Below are 15,051 nucleotides of genomic sequence, written 5' to 3'. Positions count from 1 at the left end.
ATTTCCAGGAGTGTATTAGTTTAACGACGTTTGTTAATCGCATTAATAGACTACGCTCTCAATTGGCGGTTGGAGATTTCAATGCATGAGTGGGAAAGCAACCCGAAACCAGTCAACTAATTAGTGTAAAAAAAGAAACATCTCGTTCGTAGTGCCGGAGTTACTCGAACATATATTTAATCATTCGTGAAGTAGTTGTTAAACACGGAAAATTTGCAACAAGTTTGCTTTTTGTTGCCTTTTTTGTTGAAGTTTGTAGTTTCAAATGTCTATACTCTCACACGATTTCTTCTTCTAGCATTATGATGGATTTATTCACTCACAAACGCAACAAGCATTGTATGGCAAGAGCATGGATAATGAATGCAGTATGTTCTGTACACATTTATTGTAGAGTTTGCACCATAATCAATAAGTCAGTAAAAGGCGTCCCACCGAAGTTTTTATATACTTATGAAATCAAGTGAAGATATGTATCACTTTACTGAGAGATCTGTTGGCATAGTTTTATGTTATAGAGCACTCTTCCGTTGCATAACCCGCCTACCAGCCCTTAAATACCGAGTGGAAATCACATAAATGCAATAGTTAAATGCGCGTGACGGACCTAGAAAAAAAACTATGTAAAACTATATAGCATATTCTGTAAATAATCACTGCTGGTTGTCAAACTGGTGTTGAATGAACGCACGAGAGTGAGAGATATTAACACTCAGTGAAAGATGTGGAGATGTCAACAAAGCTGGCTGCGGAAACCTACTATATGCCAGCTTTTCTCAATTGATGTAATACATGTGAAAGATGATAAGTGTGTTTAATTCCGCACCTGCTCTGTAGGTCGTTTCGTCGTGGAAGAGGTGCGATGAACTCTTATAGTCGTGTGACTGTTGCTCTTGTTGGTCGCGAGTCTGTGCAGGATTATTTTTCGGAATCCTAAGACAGAAAATGAAGTGAAGGTTAAGAATTATCTTGACCAAGGTAGGTGAGCTGTTATTGATGGAGCTGCGTTGAACGGCATTGGGTCCAAGGAAAGTTCCTGCATATTAATGAAAAATTAGTACCAAATCCACTTTTCTCAACTGGTTACAGTAACTGCCTCCTCCACGTGGAGATAATAACAGGATCAGCGCGAAGTGCGGTAGTCCAAATGTAAATGCTAGTGCTCTCACACAAACCAAACGCCGCCATGGGTCAATGTGATGAGGTGATATTTTCCAAAACGATCTGTAATTTCTAGTAAATCGAATTACAGACCTTCGGTTCCAGTGCGATGGGATTTAAATCTTACGCCATGGCTGTGAAATGAATGAAAGAGATTTTACAGTTTTGTTATTTTGTTTTCTTTTCGCTCATTATTGTAAACAAGTTTTCCAGTTGTCAGTTGAATTAATTAAATATGATTTTACTAGTTTCATTTAAAGTAAATAGTAAATAACAATAGAAGAAAAACAGTAGTAGTAGTAGTTAGAGGAAAATGTGAAATGCTATCTGTCAAGTAGAACTACGTCCAAAACTCAGCAATTTTCCTTATGAGAAGTGCTATACTTTTTTTCGTTTTAGAAATAGTGAAATTTGTAGTTGTTCTTTTGTAATTACATGTACTAGGAAGAAGTTTCATACATAAGATATTGAAGACGTTTATCACGCAGACCGTTCCCTTTGCCGAGTGATCTGCACGTTTGACTGCCATGCAGCGGGCCGGTTTAGATTCCCGGCCGGGTTGGAGATTTTACCCGCCCGGGGACTGGGTGTTGTGTTGTCCTCATTATCATTTCATCATCATCGACACGCAAGTCGCCCAATATGGCGTCAACCGAAAAGACTTACATCTCAGCGGCAGAACTACTCCGTGTTGTGAGGGTATCGGTCAATGGTTTCACCGTTAACTAGGTTGCTCGGAGATCTTCATTCATAATCCACATGATGTAGGGAAACTCACATTCGAAATCGGTCAAGACGCATAATGTCTCAACAAATCAGTTTCATAATCGGGAACAATGGGCTTTAGATCTCTGCTCGGCGTGCCGTAATTTATCTAGATCACTTAGGACGGTGGACTGGATAATTCCATCAACAAGGTCACGTTATTGTTCAAACGACATATTTTCAGCGATAATCGAGGTATATCCTGAAATATTGAGAGGGGGCTGGCTGCTTTAGGGTGTGCGCATTGGTGTTGCGTGTGTGTTCTGTATGGTTGCGGAAATGAAAGCCAGGCAGAAGGTGACACCTGGTTCGTAGCCTAAACCCGAATAATAGCAAGGTGCCCGTTGAGCTCAGATCTCGATCTGATGAACAGAACACAGCCAGCACTGTTGCATAAGGTTTCATCAAGGGTATGAATGTGCAACCTGATGATTCCCAGGGCCGCAATAAGGAGAAAAAAAAAAATACAACGAAGAGCCGCGTGTTTCGCCACGGGATCGTTTAGTAAACGCAATAGCGTTACAAAGTTGCTCAATAAACTCCATTGGTAGACACTAAAAGAGAGGAGTTGTGCATCACGGAGAGTTTCAGTACTATAATCAAAAGGCTGTACGTTTCAAAAAGCATCAGAAGACACATTAGTTTCTGCAGTATACCTTTCAGCAAACGACTACGACCAGAGAATAAGAGATATCAGAATTCATACCAAAGCTTAGCGACGGTCGTTCTCCGTACGCATAATTTGCGAAGGTTACTGGTGACGGGGGGATTTGATAGTAGTACCAAAAGTGCCAATTGCCGTACACCATACGGTAGCTAGCAGAGTATACAGGATCTGTCTTGATTAATTCCGAAAACTGACGTGGACGAAAATTTACGATACAGAAGCAAAAACGTTTCAGTAAAGATAGGCTCGTAATCACACATCCCTAGTTATGTCGCTAAAGGCCCGGTTGTAATTCCATGTTTACTGCAACGTTTGATTCTTTTGTCGTATACTGTTGTATACTTGCGTCCGTGTTAATTTTCGTTATTAATTACTAGCTGAGCCCAGTATGCGTTGCAATGCCTCTTTTTCTTTCTAAGCAGATACACATGTAGAAGGCAAACACATTTATATGCTCAATGTGAATGAAAGACAATGATGTTTTCTACATTAAATTACATTCTAAAATTTTAACAAGTGATTTGGGATATGCAATTTTTTGGTTTTTCTGCTTTCTGCAGAAATGACAAATTTTTGGGCTGTCATAAACATATAACTTATTTCACACATATTTCTACACGTATTACTTCTATATATGTAGCAATTTTCACCCTAGGGTTCCATCTGAATTCTGAGGAAACTTATAATTCTGTCATTAACTGACTGTCAGTTCGAGAAAAAGGAACTGTTGCTGCCGGATCCTCGGCTGTTCCAGACCGTGTGAGTATAGAGAAAAAATTAAATGTTTGTGTGGTATTGAGCAGTGTGACATGATTTTTGGCCCCGAAACACGGTGGCAAAATTATTGGCTTGCTGCAGTGGTCGTTCTTACAACGAGGCTGATGCAGTGAACAACACAAATTAGATACAGATAACGCTTCATAATTTTAAGGCATTCTAAGTCAACTAATTACACAAAGAAATACCAACAAGTCGTTTTCAGGGGATTCTACATGTCACACCTTCTCATTGTCATCTCCGACCCTAGCGGTATTAGGGATATATTACTCCCACAACATGTTTTATACAAATAATGAGTCACGTATACATCGAATTTGGTTGAAATTGCTCGGGGCGTTCATTTTATGTGACGCCTTTTCACCCCAAACTGTCAGTGACAAGGGCCGTCTCGCTGTCACAGTAAATTATTCCATATATCAAGTGATATGTGTGCCAATTTTGGTAGAAATTACTTGAGGCGTAGCCCCAAGTCTAAGGGTGAAACGCCATCTTGTGTTTCACCGGTACGTCCAACGATACCTAGAACTGAATTTGATACTAATGTCGGTCGTTATCGAATATTTACTCATTTCACATCTTTTCATCCCCAACCCTACACCTAAGGCGGTTGGAGTAAATAAAATATTTTTACAAAATAATTATACAAATAATGAGTAATGTATATACAAAATTGCTGAGTTAAGCCCGCATCTCGTGGTCGTGCGGTAGCGTTCTCGCTTCCCACGCCCGGGTTCCCGGGTTCGATTCCCGGCGGGGTCAGGGATTTTCTCTGCCTCGTGATGGCTGGGTGTTGTGTGATGTCCTTAGGTTAGTTAGGTTTAAGTAGTTCTAAGTTCTAGGGGACTGATGACCATAGATGTTAAGTCCCATAGTGCTCAGAGCCATTTTGCTGAGTTAAACTTCTGTCCCACCGATACCGGTATGGGTGGTAGGTAGTTCTTACCCTCACAGAAAATTTGCAGGTGTGCACAGAGCAACTGGGCAAAGTTTTACCGCAATCGCATGAATGGTATAAAAACACGTGGAAGGCAACAAGCATTTTAATATAAGGGAGCAACTAAAAAGTTTCCGTTCGAAGGACATACAGTGCAGCATCGGCACGCCAGTCAGGCAAAACCGCCGGGGCGTTGAGGCAATCTTACCACCGACGCACCAGGTTGTACATACCCATTTGATAAATTGCCTGCTGCGCGTCCTCGTCCGACAGGAATGGTCGCCCCTTCAAACCCTTTTGTTAAGGGACTGAAGGCGTCGTAATCGGATGGCTCTAAGCAATATGGGACTTAACTTCTGAGGTCATCAATACCCTAGAACTTAGAACTACTTAAACCTAACTAACCTAAGGACATCACACACATCCATGCCCGAGGCAGGATTCGAACCTGCGACCGTAACTGTCACGCAGTTCCAGACTGTAGCGCCTAGAACCGCTTGGCCACTCCGGCCGGCGGCGGGGTCTTCAGTGTCTCCTATTCGAGTTGACGTAACTTCTACGTTTCGACCGGCGGCTTACGTCGAATCGCGTCCAGCACCGAACTTGGCATACCATACCACAGGTATGTTGCCCCATGCACATTCTACATTCTCCGGTGGACGCCTACCGCTGTTTGTCCTTCGGCAGCCAAGAACAGAACACTGGCGCAGTTTGGTCGCACTTGGTAAATACTTCGCCACAGTTCACGTTTCCTCATTTACCGCATGCATGTCGTAAAGAGACGAGTTCCACACTAATCCCTTGTCCACATATCGGTGCTTATATACCCATATAGGACCCGCGCTACGTTGCATACGCTGCAGCAACGCCCACAAATGGAATATTTTTGGTCGCCTCTTATGTAAAGATGATATACCCACTGTAGTTAGGTGTGGGTGTAAATGTAGAGTGCTACATTACGTGTCGATTTATGTGTTTCTCGGTGTGTCCCACGTGATTTTCCTTTGTATTGTGTAATTGCTTCTCTTTGTGTGTGGTCTGCAACGTGTTTGCAACGCTTTTGTTCTGTATTGTTGCTTTAGTTCTGAAACTCAGCTGTCCTTCCGTCTGTGTTAAGTAGTCTTTAAGTTCTGCCTCTTGTTCTGGGGTAAGCACACTACTGATTGGTCCTAACCTTTTCACAACTGTATAGCCAGGATTAGCACGTTTCTTTGCCACATGTCGTTCAATCATTGTCTGTGGCACGTTGAACTGTCGAGCAGCCCTGAAAGAACCCATATGACTTTCTATAAGAGCATTTACAGCGCCTTGCATTAACTCCAATAACCAATCTTGCCTAGACGTTTGTCGCCGATACTTGCGAACCATCTGAAATAAAACACGTGGAACGTACTATCGAGTCAGATCATTCCTGGTAATCTATGTTATATAGTAAATACTATATTTCCAATAGTCACTCATTAAAGCATAGCAAGAATACTGACTTTGCACGTTTTGTGTATTTGTATTCACCATATAGCCTAAGGCATACTTTGTAATTAATTAGGAAACGTTGGAATAACGAATACCATTCTACTTACAGTTGTATTCAACGTATAATGTACGTGTTCGAAACCCGCAGCGAGGTAAACACATGAGACGATACGAACGTAATGGTTGGACAAGGGGCAACACGGAGAAGCTCCCCATCTTGCCCCACCCCATCTTGCCCCCTACCATGCTGTCAGGTTATGTTACGCCTACATGAACACTATTTAGTGAACATTGACAACTGACACAGCAGTTTACAGTTAATAAAACGTACTATTCAGTGCTATATATACAGCCAGGACAAATGTTCAGGAAACCCATGTTTTAGGACCTCGAATGGTGTAAAACATTGCAAATCAGGATAACAATTGTACGTACCTTGCAAAGCTCACAGAAACAGCCACGAAACTAAGGTTCAGCAACGTCAACACTGGGACCTGTTTATTGATGATGTTGACATAGCTATCCTCAGATAGCAGCACTCTAACTGTAGCTTATAGCCCTTCCCCGTCTTACCCCACCTCCCCGTCTTGCCCCGCCTTCCCCTACATGTGTCAAAACCGAGCTTTGCTCGTATACTAGAGTGTTACTTGCACGGAGATCCGTAGCCAGGTGGTTTCTCTGAATCGCGTATCTCTGTCAGGAGGAAGACAGAGGCAGCGCAGGTAGCGAGCACGTGAGCGCCCCGGGCCGTGGTGTCGAATTCCGTGAGGCGGGCGTTCACCGCGAGGGCGGCTGCACGCGGCCGGCGGAGGGCCACCGTGGGAAGCGGCGGAGGCCCACGGGCGGAGCCGGGCGCGCAGAGCCGCACGCGACGCCCGGCCCCCGGCTACCGGCGTGCGTGCTACCGGCTACAGCTCTTCAGTTACGCCGACGGCACTCTTCCGTCATCTTTCCGTTTTTTTTCTGTTGCGTATACTTGCCCTTCGTAACCACATTCGAAAGACAGCCCTCCAATTATTTAACACATTCGCTTGGACAGCTCAAGGCCGAAGAGGTGATTTTCAAAGGCGCTTAATACACGAAAGGGGACGGGAATTCGTCGCAATCGGGCAAATTGGCAAAGAGCGTGACCTCCAAGTGACTACTATCAATTTCCAGATCGCTTGACTGAATTTGTAATTCCTGTGAAAATTTTTTATTCGAAAACGTGAGGTTTTTTCGGTATTGGGGAGCAAGAAAAATAGGTACAGATGAAAAGAATGAGACATAGCTATTTCCGCCTGCCGGTGTGACAGTGCGGTTCTAGGCGCTACAGTCTGGAACCGCGTGACCGCTACGGTCGCAGGTTCGAATCCTGCCTCGGGCATGGATGTGTGTGATGTCCTTAGGTTAGTTAGGTTAAGTAGTTCTAAGTTCTAGGGGACTGATGACCTCAGAAGTTAAGTCCCATAGTGCTCAGAGCCATAGCTATTTTCGTTTTATCTATGAAATATGAAAGAACCAAGAGAGGGAGTCTTTTAACAGCGTCTCGAAGAAAACAACAGTTCAAATGAGCGCAGGTCGCTACGTGGAGACTGCAAGGAGTTTCATGTTTGTAATTAACAGTCGTGGTATGAAGTTCCTCAGAAGTGTGCTGTGGTAGTCCATGCGGGTGTAGTGATCAGCGTGTCCGGATGGCGTAATGGTAAGCGCATCTGCCTCGTAAGCTGGAGACCCAGGTTCGAATCCCAGACTGGCACAAATTATCAGCTTGACACATTGATATAAATCAACGCCCACTGACAGCTAATGTCTTTATTTCCTTTCCGTATTGACGTCAAGGCTAAGATGGTTCAAATGGCTCTGAGCTCTATGGGACTTAACTTCTGGGGTCATCAGTCCCCCAGAACTTGGAACTACTTAAACCGAACTAACCTAAGGACATCACACACATCCATGCCCGAGGCAGGATTCGAACCTGCGACCGTAGCGGTCGCGCGATTCCAGACTGTACCGCCTAGAACGGCTCGCCCACTCCGGCCGGCTGGCTAAGATGGTGTGGGCACTTTAATAGAATGGAAAACATGAGGATTTCCAAGAAGATGCATGAAATGGAGATGCGAAGGAAACGACTAAGATGAAGACCGAGAGACAGATGGCTGAAAGTTGTGGAGAAGTGCGTTGAAGAAAAGAGGCGAGGACTGGAATAGAGTGAACACACAAAGATGGGGGGAAAACAGGACTAGATGGCGAGACGTACGTTCCGAACAGCCCCAGCTTGGTGCTTGACACTGTTCAAGATGACAATGAGATGATGATCCTGATATCTAATTATCGCACAAAAGGCCAGGGTTTGAAACCCACTACTTTGGGCTTTATTTCCATTGTAAGGATTATGGAAGGGAGACGATTCAGCGTCATGGGCATCACTGAGGTGTGCTTGAAGGAGACCAGTGAGTCTTGTAGTTACCGCACGATTGGAGACGGCAGTAGAGGATGCTGCGGTACATTAACAGGATACACTTAGTATGGAACGTCGCATCGATCACAGTCTTAAAATGCCTGAAGACGGATGCGTAGTTGCTGCGAAATCAACAATAATCAATTTTAAAGTTAAAAATTAAAACTGTCTAGATCGCATACACACAGTTATTGCAATGGTGACCTATTTCAGTGTATCTGCAGACCATTTTCAGACCATTCTCCAATGGTGACAGGAAGAGGTGATGAACGGAGCAGGTATCCTCTGTTTAAGGACGTTCGTCAACTATTCAACAACAGCCGGTACGTACTCCGTGCACCACCACAGCCTACCAGCATTGGAGAATGGTCTGAAGATGGCCTGCAGATAGAAATCGGTCACCATTGAAATGAATATTTGCATGTGATCTAGACTGTTTTAATTTTTAACTTCAAAATTTTGTACTGAGGCCGCTGTTATTCCAATAATATTTACAACAATCATTAATAACAAAACAAATTAAACTAACAAACATACCTGAGTGGAAGAAAATTAGTAAGGAGCAGCCACCATTCTCCATAACAAAATATTTCACAGCTGACGTCCCCAGTTTCCAGCACTATGAAAGCAACAAGTTTATAAATGGCTCCAGTGAAAAGCCGGCATCAACGACCTCGGCCGTCCGGAAACGCTTTCCGTCGTTTCCAAATTCCCAACTGCCTGCTGATCGCAACGCAACGGCCCTGATTCCCTTAGGTTTGCGTCCGCACTGAATTTTTTAGTTATTTATGTATGTTTGCAGGTGGGGATATTCATCCACCAAATAATTGTGAAAATTCATGGTGAAACCTTCAGCTTCTGCTGTCATTTACTACTATCATCAGCTACTAGTACCGAATTGTGCAAAATAAATGGCAGCTGAAGGTCTCACCACGAATTTTAATAAAGAAACATTTTTCGTCAAACAGCATTAGACCCACTGAGTTATGAGTGATCTCTGTTTTGTCGGACATTCTCGCCGGAACAGATATCACTCACATCTATATCTGGGAACGTTCATCTAGGAATCGGCGAAGTTGGTCGGCTGTTCGTCTACTACTGTTGTGTCTGTGGAACCGGGTTAAAGGGCAATGAAACAACGAGTAGTATTCAGTATATTGTTGCCCCTTTGGGAACGTGTGCATTGTAAATTTTAAGAGTCAAGCACACTGTGATGAATACCGTCCCTATTGCAGCCTCTGCCACGGGAGATGGGTGAGCATATCCGTGATACTTCCGCGCTTGCTAAATGAAAATGTGACGAGACGTGCTGCTCTAATATGAATCTTCTGTTAAGTCAAATATCTTCTCTGTTTGATAAGACCTCACACTGGCAAGCAATACACAAATATCAGTTGAACGAAAGCTACATTCTTTGTGAATAGTCTATACTTATTGAGGATTCTCCAAAGAATCTTAGTCTGGCATCTGCCTTTCCAATCATTAGTGGTCTTTTCCACTGGAAATCTCTCCGTTCTTATACTGCCAGATATTTAATCGACATAACAGCTTCCGGTCTTCCGGTGACTGCTCAGTAGTCGTAATTATGCAGTAATGAGCCTTCTCGCCTATTTCTGCGCAACATGTTAATTTTCGTTCATATCGAGGGTGAATCACGAATCCCTTAACGAAGCGTCAGTGGTCTGCAGCTCTTCCTACTTTTCGCTACTGTTATCTAGCGTTGCGATCTTTGTGGTAAGTTCCTGTGGGACCAAACTGCTGAGGTCATCGATCCCTAGGCTTACACACTACTTAGTCTAACTTAAAGTAATTTGCACTAAGGACAACACAGACACCCATGCCCGAGGGATTACTCGAACCTCCGACGGGGGAGCCGCGCGAACCTTGGCAAGGCGCCTCTGTATACAACAGCATCATCTACGAAGAGCCTCACGGAGCTTTCAACGTTGTTCAGTAGTAAGTCATAATGCGAATACCCCCCCCCCCCCCTCCCAAAAAAAGAGTGTGAAATCTTATGGGACTTAACTGCTAAGGTCATCAGTCCCTAAGCTTACACACTACTTAACCTAAATTATCCTAAAGAAAAACACACACGCCCATGTCCCGAGGGAGGACTCGAACATCCGCCGAGACCAGCCGCACAGTCCATGACTGCAGCGCCTTAGACGTCTCGGATGTGAATACCAGTTGACCCTGGAAATATGCCCGAAGTAAGTTTTACTTGTGAACTCTGCGATAAGAATGAAAGTCAATGTTCTACTTGGTTGGAACTCTTCACTCGAATCGGGAGGCAAAGCTTTTATTTCCTACGCTAGTATTTCGTTCATTATGCGACAGTGCGTAGCATTGGCGACCCCCTTCTGAAAGTCAAGGAATATGGCATCAAACTCAGCGCCTTATCTACTTTCTTCTCGTTCGGGTAGACGAATAGTGCGAGATGGCTTTCACAAGCTCCTAGTGCGCCTTGGTTATGTGAGGAAGTGGATGTGGCGCTCTTAAGAATGGTGAGAGGGGGGGGGGGAGGGGAGGTGTGAGGCGAACCCATAACGCACAGCAAGCGGCAGGGCCTGGCAGCTCGTGTTCTGGTGTAGGGTTCCGGTGCTGCCTGCACCTGTTGCGGTCAGCTGCCTACCTACCTGCTGGGATATCGCTTTCCCGCAGGCCGGTCACGGTGAATCGTGCTACGCCTTACACGTATCGTTCGGAGCCACCTGGTATTGCTTGCAGTATGGTATACGGCGCGTGAGTGAATTAACGAATTGGTGCTTGGATGCTATACTAAAGACATTCGTCATCTTTCGAAAAGAGGAGGTTATTGATACTTTGTAGCTGGTCGACATGTCACATACATTACGAATTGCATTCCACTAATATTATCCCGAAGACTTGGGAAAACACGCCATATAGACACTCGAGGCCTATTGGGGAAGTGAAGGAAGTTTCAACGGAAACGAAGTTGTTAAAAACACAACACAAAACTGGGTACTATCAGACTAAACAATGGACTACTGTCGAACTGCAACACCAGTTGTACCATTCAGTGATTCAAACGCTTCATGACAACATCCTTGAGATACACACAGTTTATTATCACGTCGTTACCTCATCTTTGGAAAGTTCAATCATTTTCAGTCCACCCAATTCCCTACAGGTGTTGCAGTATCTCTGTCCGTTGTTAGTTTCTTCTAGACCTGTGCAGTTCACATTCAACTAGGCAAGCGTCGCCATCGTAATGAACGCTCACAAAAACTGATCTGCTGGTATAAAAGAACTGCATAGGACCTACACTTGCCAATATCTTTTATACAAGGACCATTTATGCAGATATATCAGAATGTTTCATGACGTGTTGCATAAACACCTGAAACTACCGGAGACACAGCTTTTAGCGAGATAGTGCTGTGTCTATACAATAGAGATCCATGAACATGAATGAACAAACAAGAACAAATTAAATGGGAAGTAGCCTTATTTGTGCTACACACGTAGTTGGTCACTTTACGTGTGAATAACATCGAGCTGCCAGACACATGAGTCACGCACAGGAGACGAATTATGGAGTAGCTGGGTAGTTGGTCTGAGGTGCCTGACCGGATGATTTCCATAAAACACTACCGCTTTATACTGGGGGAGTTTTCGCAAAGCAGGCACATCTAATTCTTTGTCCGCTACTGTTAGGGCGTTACTTTGGTGCTGACAGGATAGATACGGTAACAAAATAAAATTTTAGTAACGCCATAAGCAAGAAAACGAAACGATGAAGTTGCGAACATGAAATATACTCTAAGCTGAAAAAATAAATGAATGAAAATAAAAAAGCACCACGAAGGAATTATGCCATTGGGATGGAAATCAGTGGGTGCGATGTACAAGTGCAGATAAACAAATGATTACAATTTCAGAAAAATTGGATATAAATTCAAGAGAAAGACTTCATAAATTGAGCAAGTCAGTAATGTATTGATCCACCTCTGGCCCTTACACAAGCAGTTATTCGGCTGACCAAAGAACGATGCGATTGGAACGAGGAACAAATGGCCACCAGAAAAAAGACTCCAACAAAACGAGACAAAGACTGAGGCAGGAAGGAGGAATGGCGGAACAGGGACTAGGAACTGTGCCTGAGGCTGGAATGAGGAACCTCAGAAATGAAACTAGGAACGACATGGAGGCACGATGGAGGAAATGTGGAAATGGAAAGGAGAACAAGGCTAAGCCTGGAACGGGGAATGGCGGAACTGGAACGAGGAACAGGACCTAGGCGGCAACATAACCGGCCTCAAGAGAACAGTGAACGAGCGTTACTTAGAAGACGTTCCTCGGTCCTTCCGTTTTGGGGAAACTTTCCTTTGGATACATTCCATCTCGAAAGACCCACCTCTAGAAACGCGGAAAACAACAGTTAAAACCAGATCAGAGAAAGCATTTCGGTGAAAGGCAGCCCCATTATGGATGGAGACGGTTACGGAGCTAATGTGCTGTGCTACCCTCAGCAAGTGGTTCGGCCTTGACCCAGTTGCGCGCCGTCAGAGAACTGGTGTGACGTGCAGACCGCCCACGAGTGATGCCGTTCCGGGAGCGGCGGGCCCCTGGACTGCGCCGTTTACGCGTGCTCTCCTAAAGGAAATAATAGGCAATAAATAAACATGAGGAGCGAGCCGTCGCCTTGGAGCTGCGGCGAGGACATGCCGCAGGCTGGCGCGACTCCTATTGGTACCTGCATTGGTACTGGTACCGGTGGCGCACGTCGCGCCTTGCGCAACGGGCCGGTTGACATCTCTTTACATCTGGCAGCAGGTCGTTGGTATTCATGGCAGCACCACTTGGCTAGGCCTTTAATCGTTCACAGCGCTATGCGAAACTATTCCCGGTGCGTTTGCGTCTGCTGGGTATGTAGGAATTCTAGGAAAGGCCACGTTCGTAGTCCGCCTAGAGTAATATTTCAGTGCTCGCGATTAAGATCTGCGACGGTACGGCAGGAACTAAAAGAACAGGCGGTATGCATTATGGATTACTTGCGGACTCAGCTCAGCGTGAGGTCGACGTAGTCCGCTCGTAAAAGTCGAGGCTAGGGGACAGCGGACTTCGAAGTCTGCAGTCCCACTGTCGACCTCAGGCAGGTACGTAGTAGCCTACGGCAGGCGTCGCTAGCGAAGACCATTGCGCTGCAGCTCCGTCAGGGAGCTTGTATTTATTTTTGTAAGAAACATTTCGTCTTTTGCAACTGAATGTTTATTTTGTTATTAACCACACATATTTAGCTGTTCATACCAGGCAGTGGTTTCCGTTGTTCCGTTCGTCTCATCTGTCCGTTCGTTCTTCTGTAGCCACCAGATACATATAGTGCAGGTTTCCGATTGATAGTAACATCTATGCATTTCGCTACATATTACCTTTCCTGTATCTACAAATATTAACGGGAATAATGGAGAGTCTCGGCATCCTTACCCAACGTTCTTCCTAAAAATCTGGTGAAAGTTCACTGTGCCATATGTTTTAGTGTTCATGGTTAACATATTGCGCACCAAAGTTTTTGCGAAATGTTTTACTGTACACCTTCGCTAGCGCCGTAAAATTCTACTCTTCTTTCTAAGGGCTAACATAGTTAAAAAGTTGAAAAATATAAAGAAAACTGTTTGAAAATCTACAGAAAAGAAATGAGTTGCCAAAAACCTTTTTCTATATCTGACACAGTTCACATTGTAGTACATGTAATAAAGCTAACCGACGCTGCTGTCTTGAAAGTAATGTAAAAGTTATTGTTTACTTTCCTCACTTCAGCGGGTGACAAAACCGGTCAGTTCTCTGCCAGTTTTTACATTATCACGATTTGTTGAATATGTGCAGCTGAGTCGCTACACATCACTGTTTAAAGCTGTAAATCACCTTATTACATTTTTGACTACACTCTAGCAGTGTCCCAACGGAAATACTCTGAACAACATGTGTCTGGGCCCTTCTCCACCTGCACAAGCAGTCTGGTCACAAAATAGGCCCTTCCAGAATTACAAGAAACACACTCTAAAACAAAAGTAAATAAAGAAAGAAATAAAAAATAAATAAAGAACTCGCCCATAAAGGAATTAGCCGAATACGACGCAAATTTACAGTCTGGAACCGCGTGACCGCTACAGTCGCAGGTTCGACTCCTGCCTGGGGCATGGATGTGTGTGATGTCCTTAGGTTAGTTAGGTTTAATTAGTTCTAAGTTCTAGGGGACTGATGACCTTAGAAGTTAAGTCCCATAGTGCTCACAGCCATTTGAACGACGCAAATTGGTAATGCGATGAACGTATCTAGACGAAAAAGATTACAGTTTAAGAAAGAGCTTCACAAGTTGAACAAGTCAGCAACACGTTGGTTCACCTCTGGCCCTTGTGTAGACAGTTATTTGGCTCGGCATTGATTGATAGAGTTGTTTGCCAAATTCTGTGCTACTGACGCGTTGGATCGTCAGCATCCAGCGCTGGTTAGAGGGCCCTGCGCATAATGCTCCAAACCTTGTCAATTGCGGAGAGATCCGGCGACCGTGCTGGCCAATGAAAGTTTGGCAAGCACGAAGACAAGCAATAGAAACTTTCACTCTGTGCAGGTGAGCATTATTTTGCTGAAATGTAAGTGCAGGATAGCATCGCCTTAACTAGAAATAAATTTGACGCTACCGTGGATGTTTGGGCTGAATTGATAGCAACATTCAGTTAAAGCACCCCAACACGTTTATAGAAACAGGTTTTGGAGACCGCCTGTGGCCACATTAGGCAAGAGCGCGGCAGAGGTGTCAGAACAGGCAGGCACGTTGGAACCCCTATGGTCCATTGGTACATGATAAGA

This window comes from Schistocerca piceifrons, chromosome 5 (assembly GCF_021461385.2).
Source record: "Schistocerca piceifrons isolate TAMUIC-IGC-003096 chromosome 5, iqSchPice1.1, whole genome shotgun sequence".
Classification (NCBI taxonomy): Eukaryota; Metazoa; Arthropoda; class Insecta; order Orthoptera; family Acrididae; genus Schistocerca; species Schistocerca piceifrons.
This window is presented reverse-complemented; position numbering follows the sequence as displayed.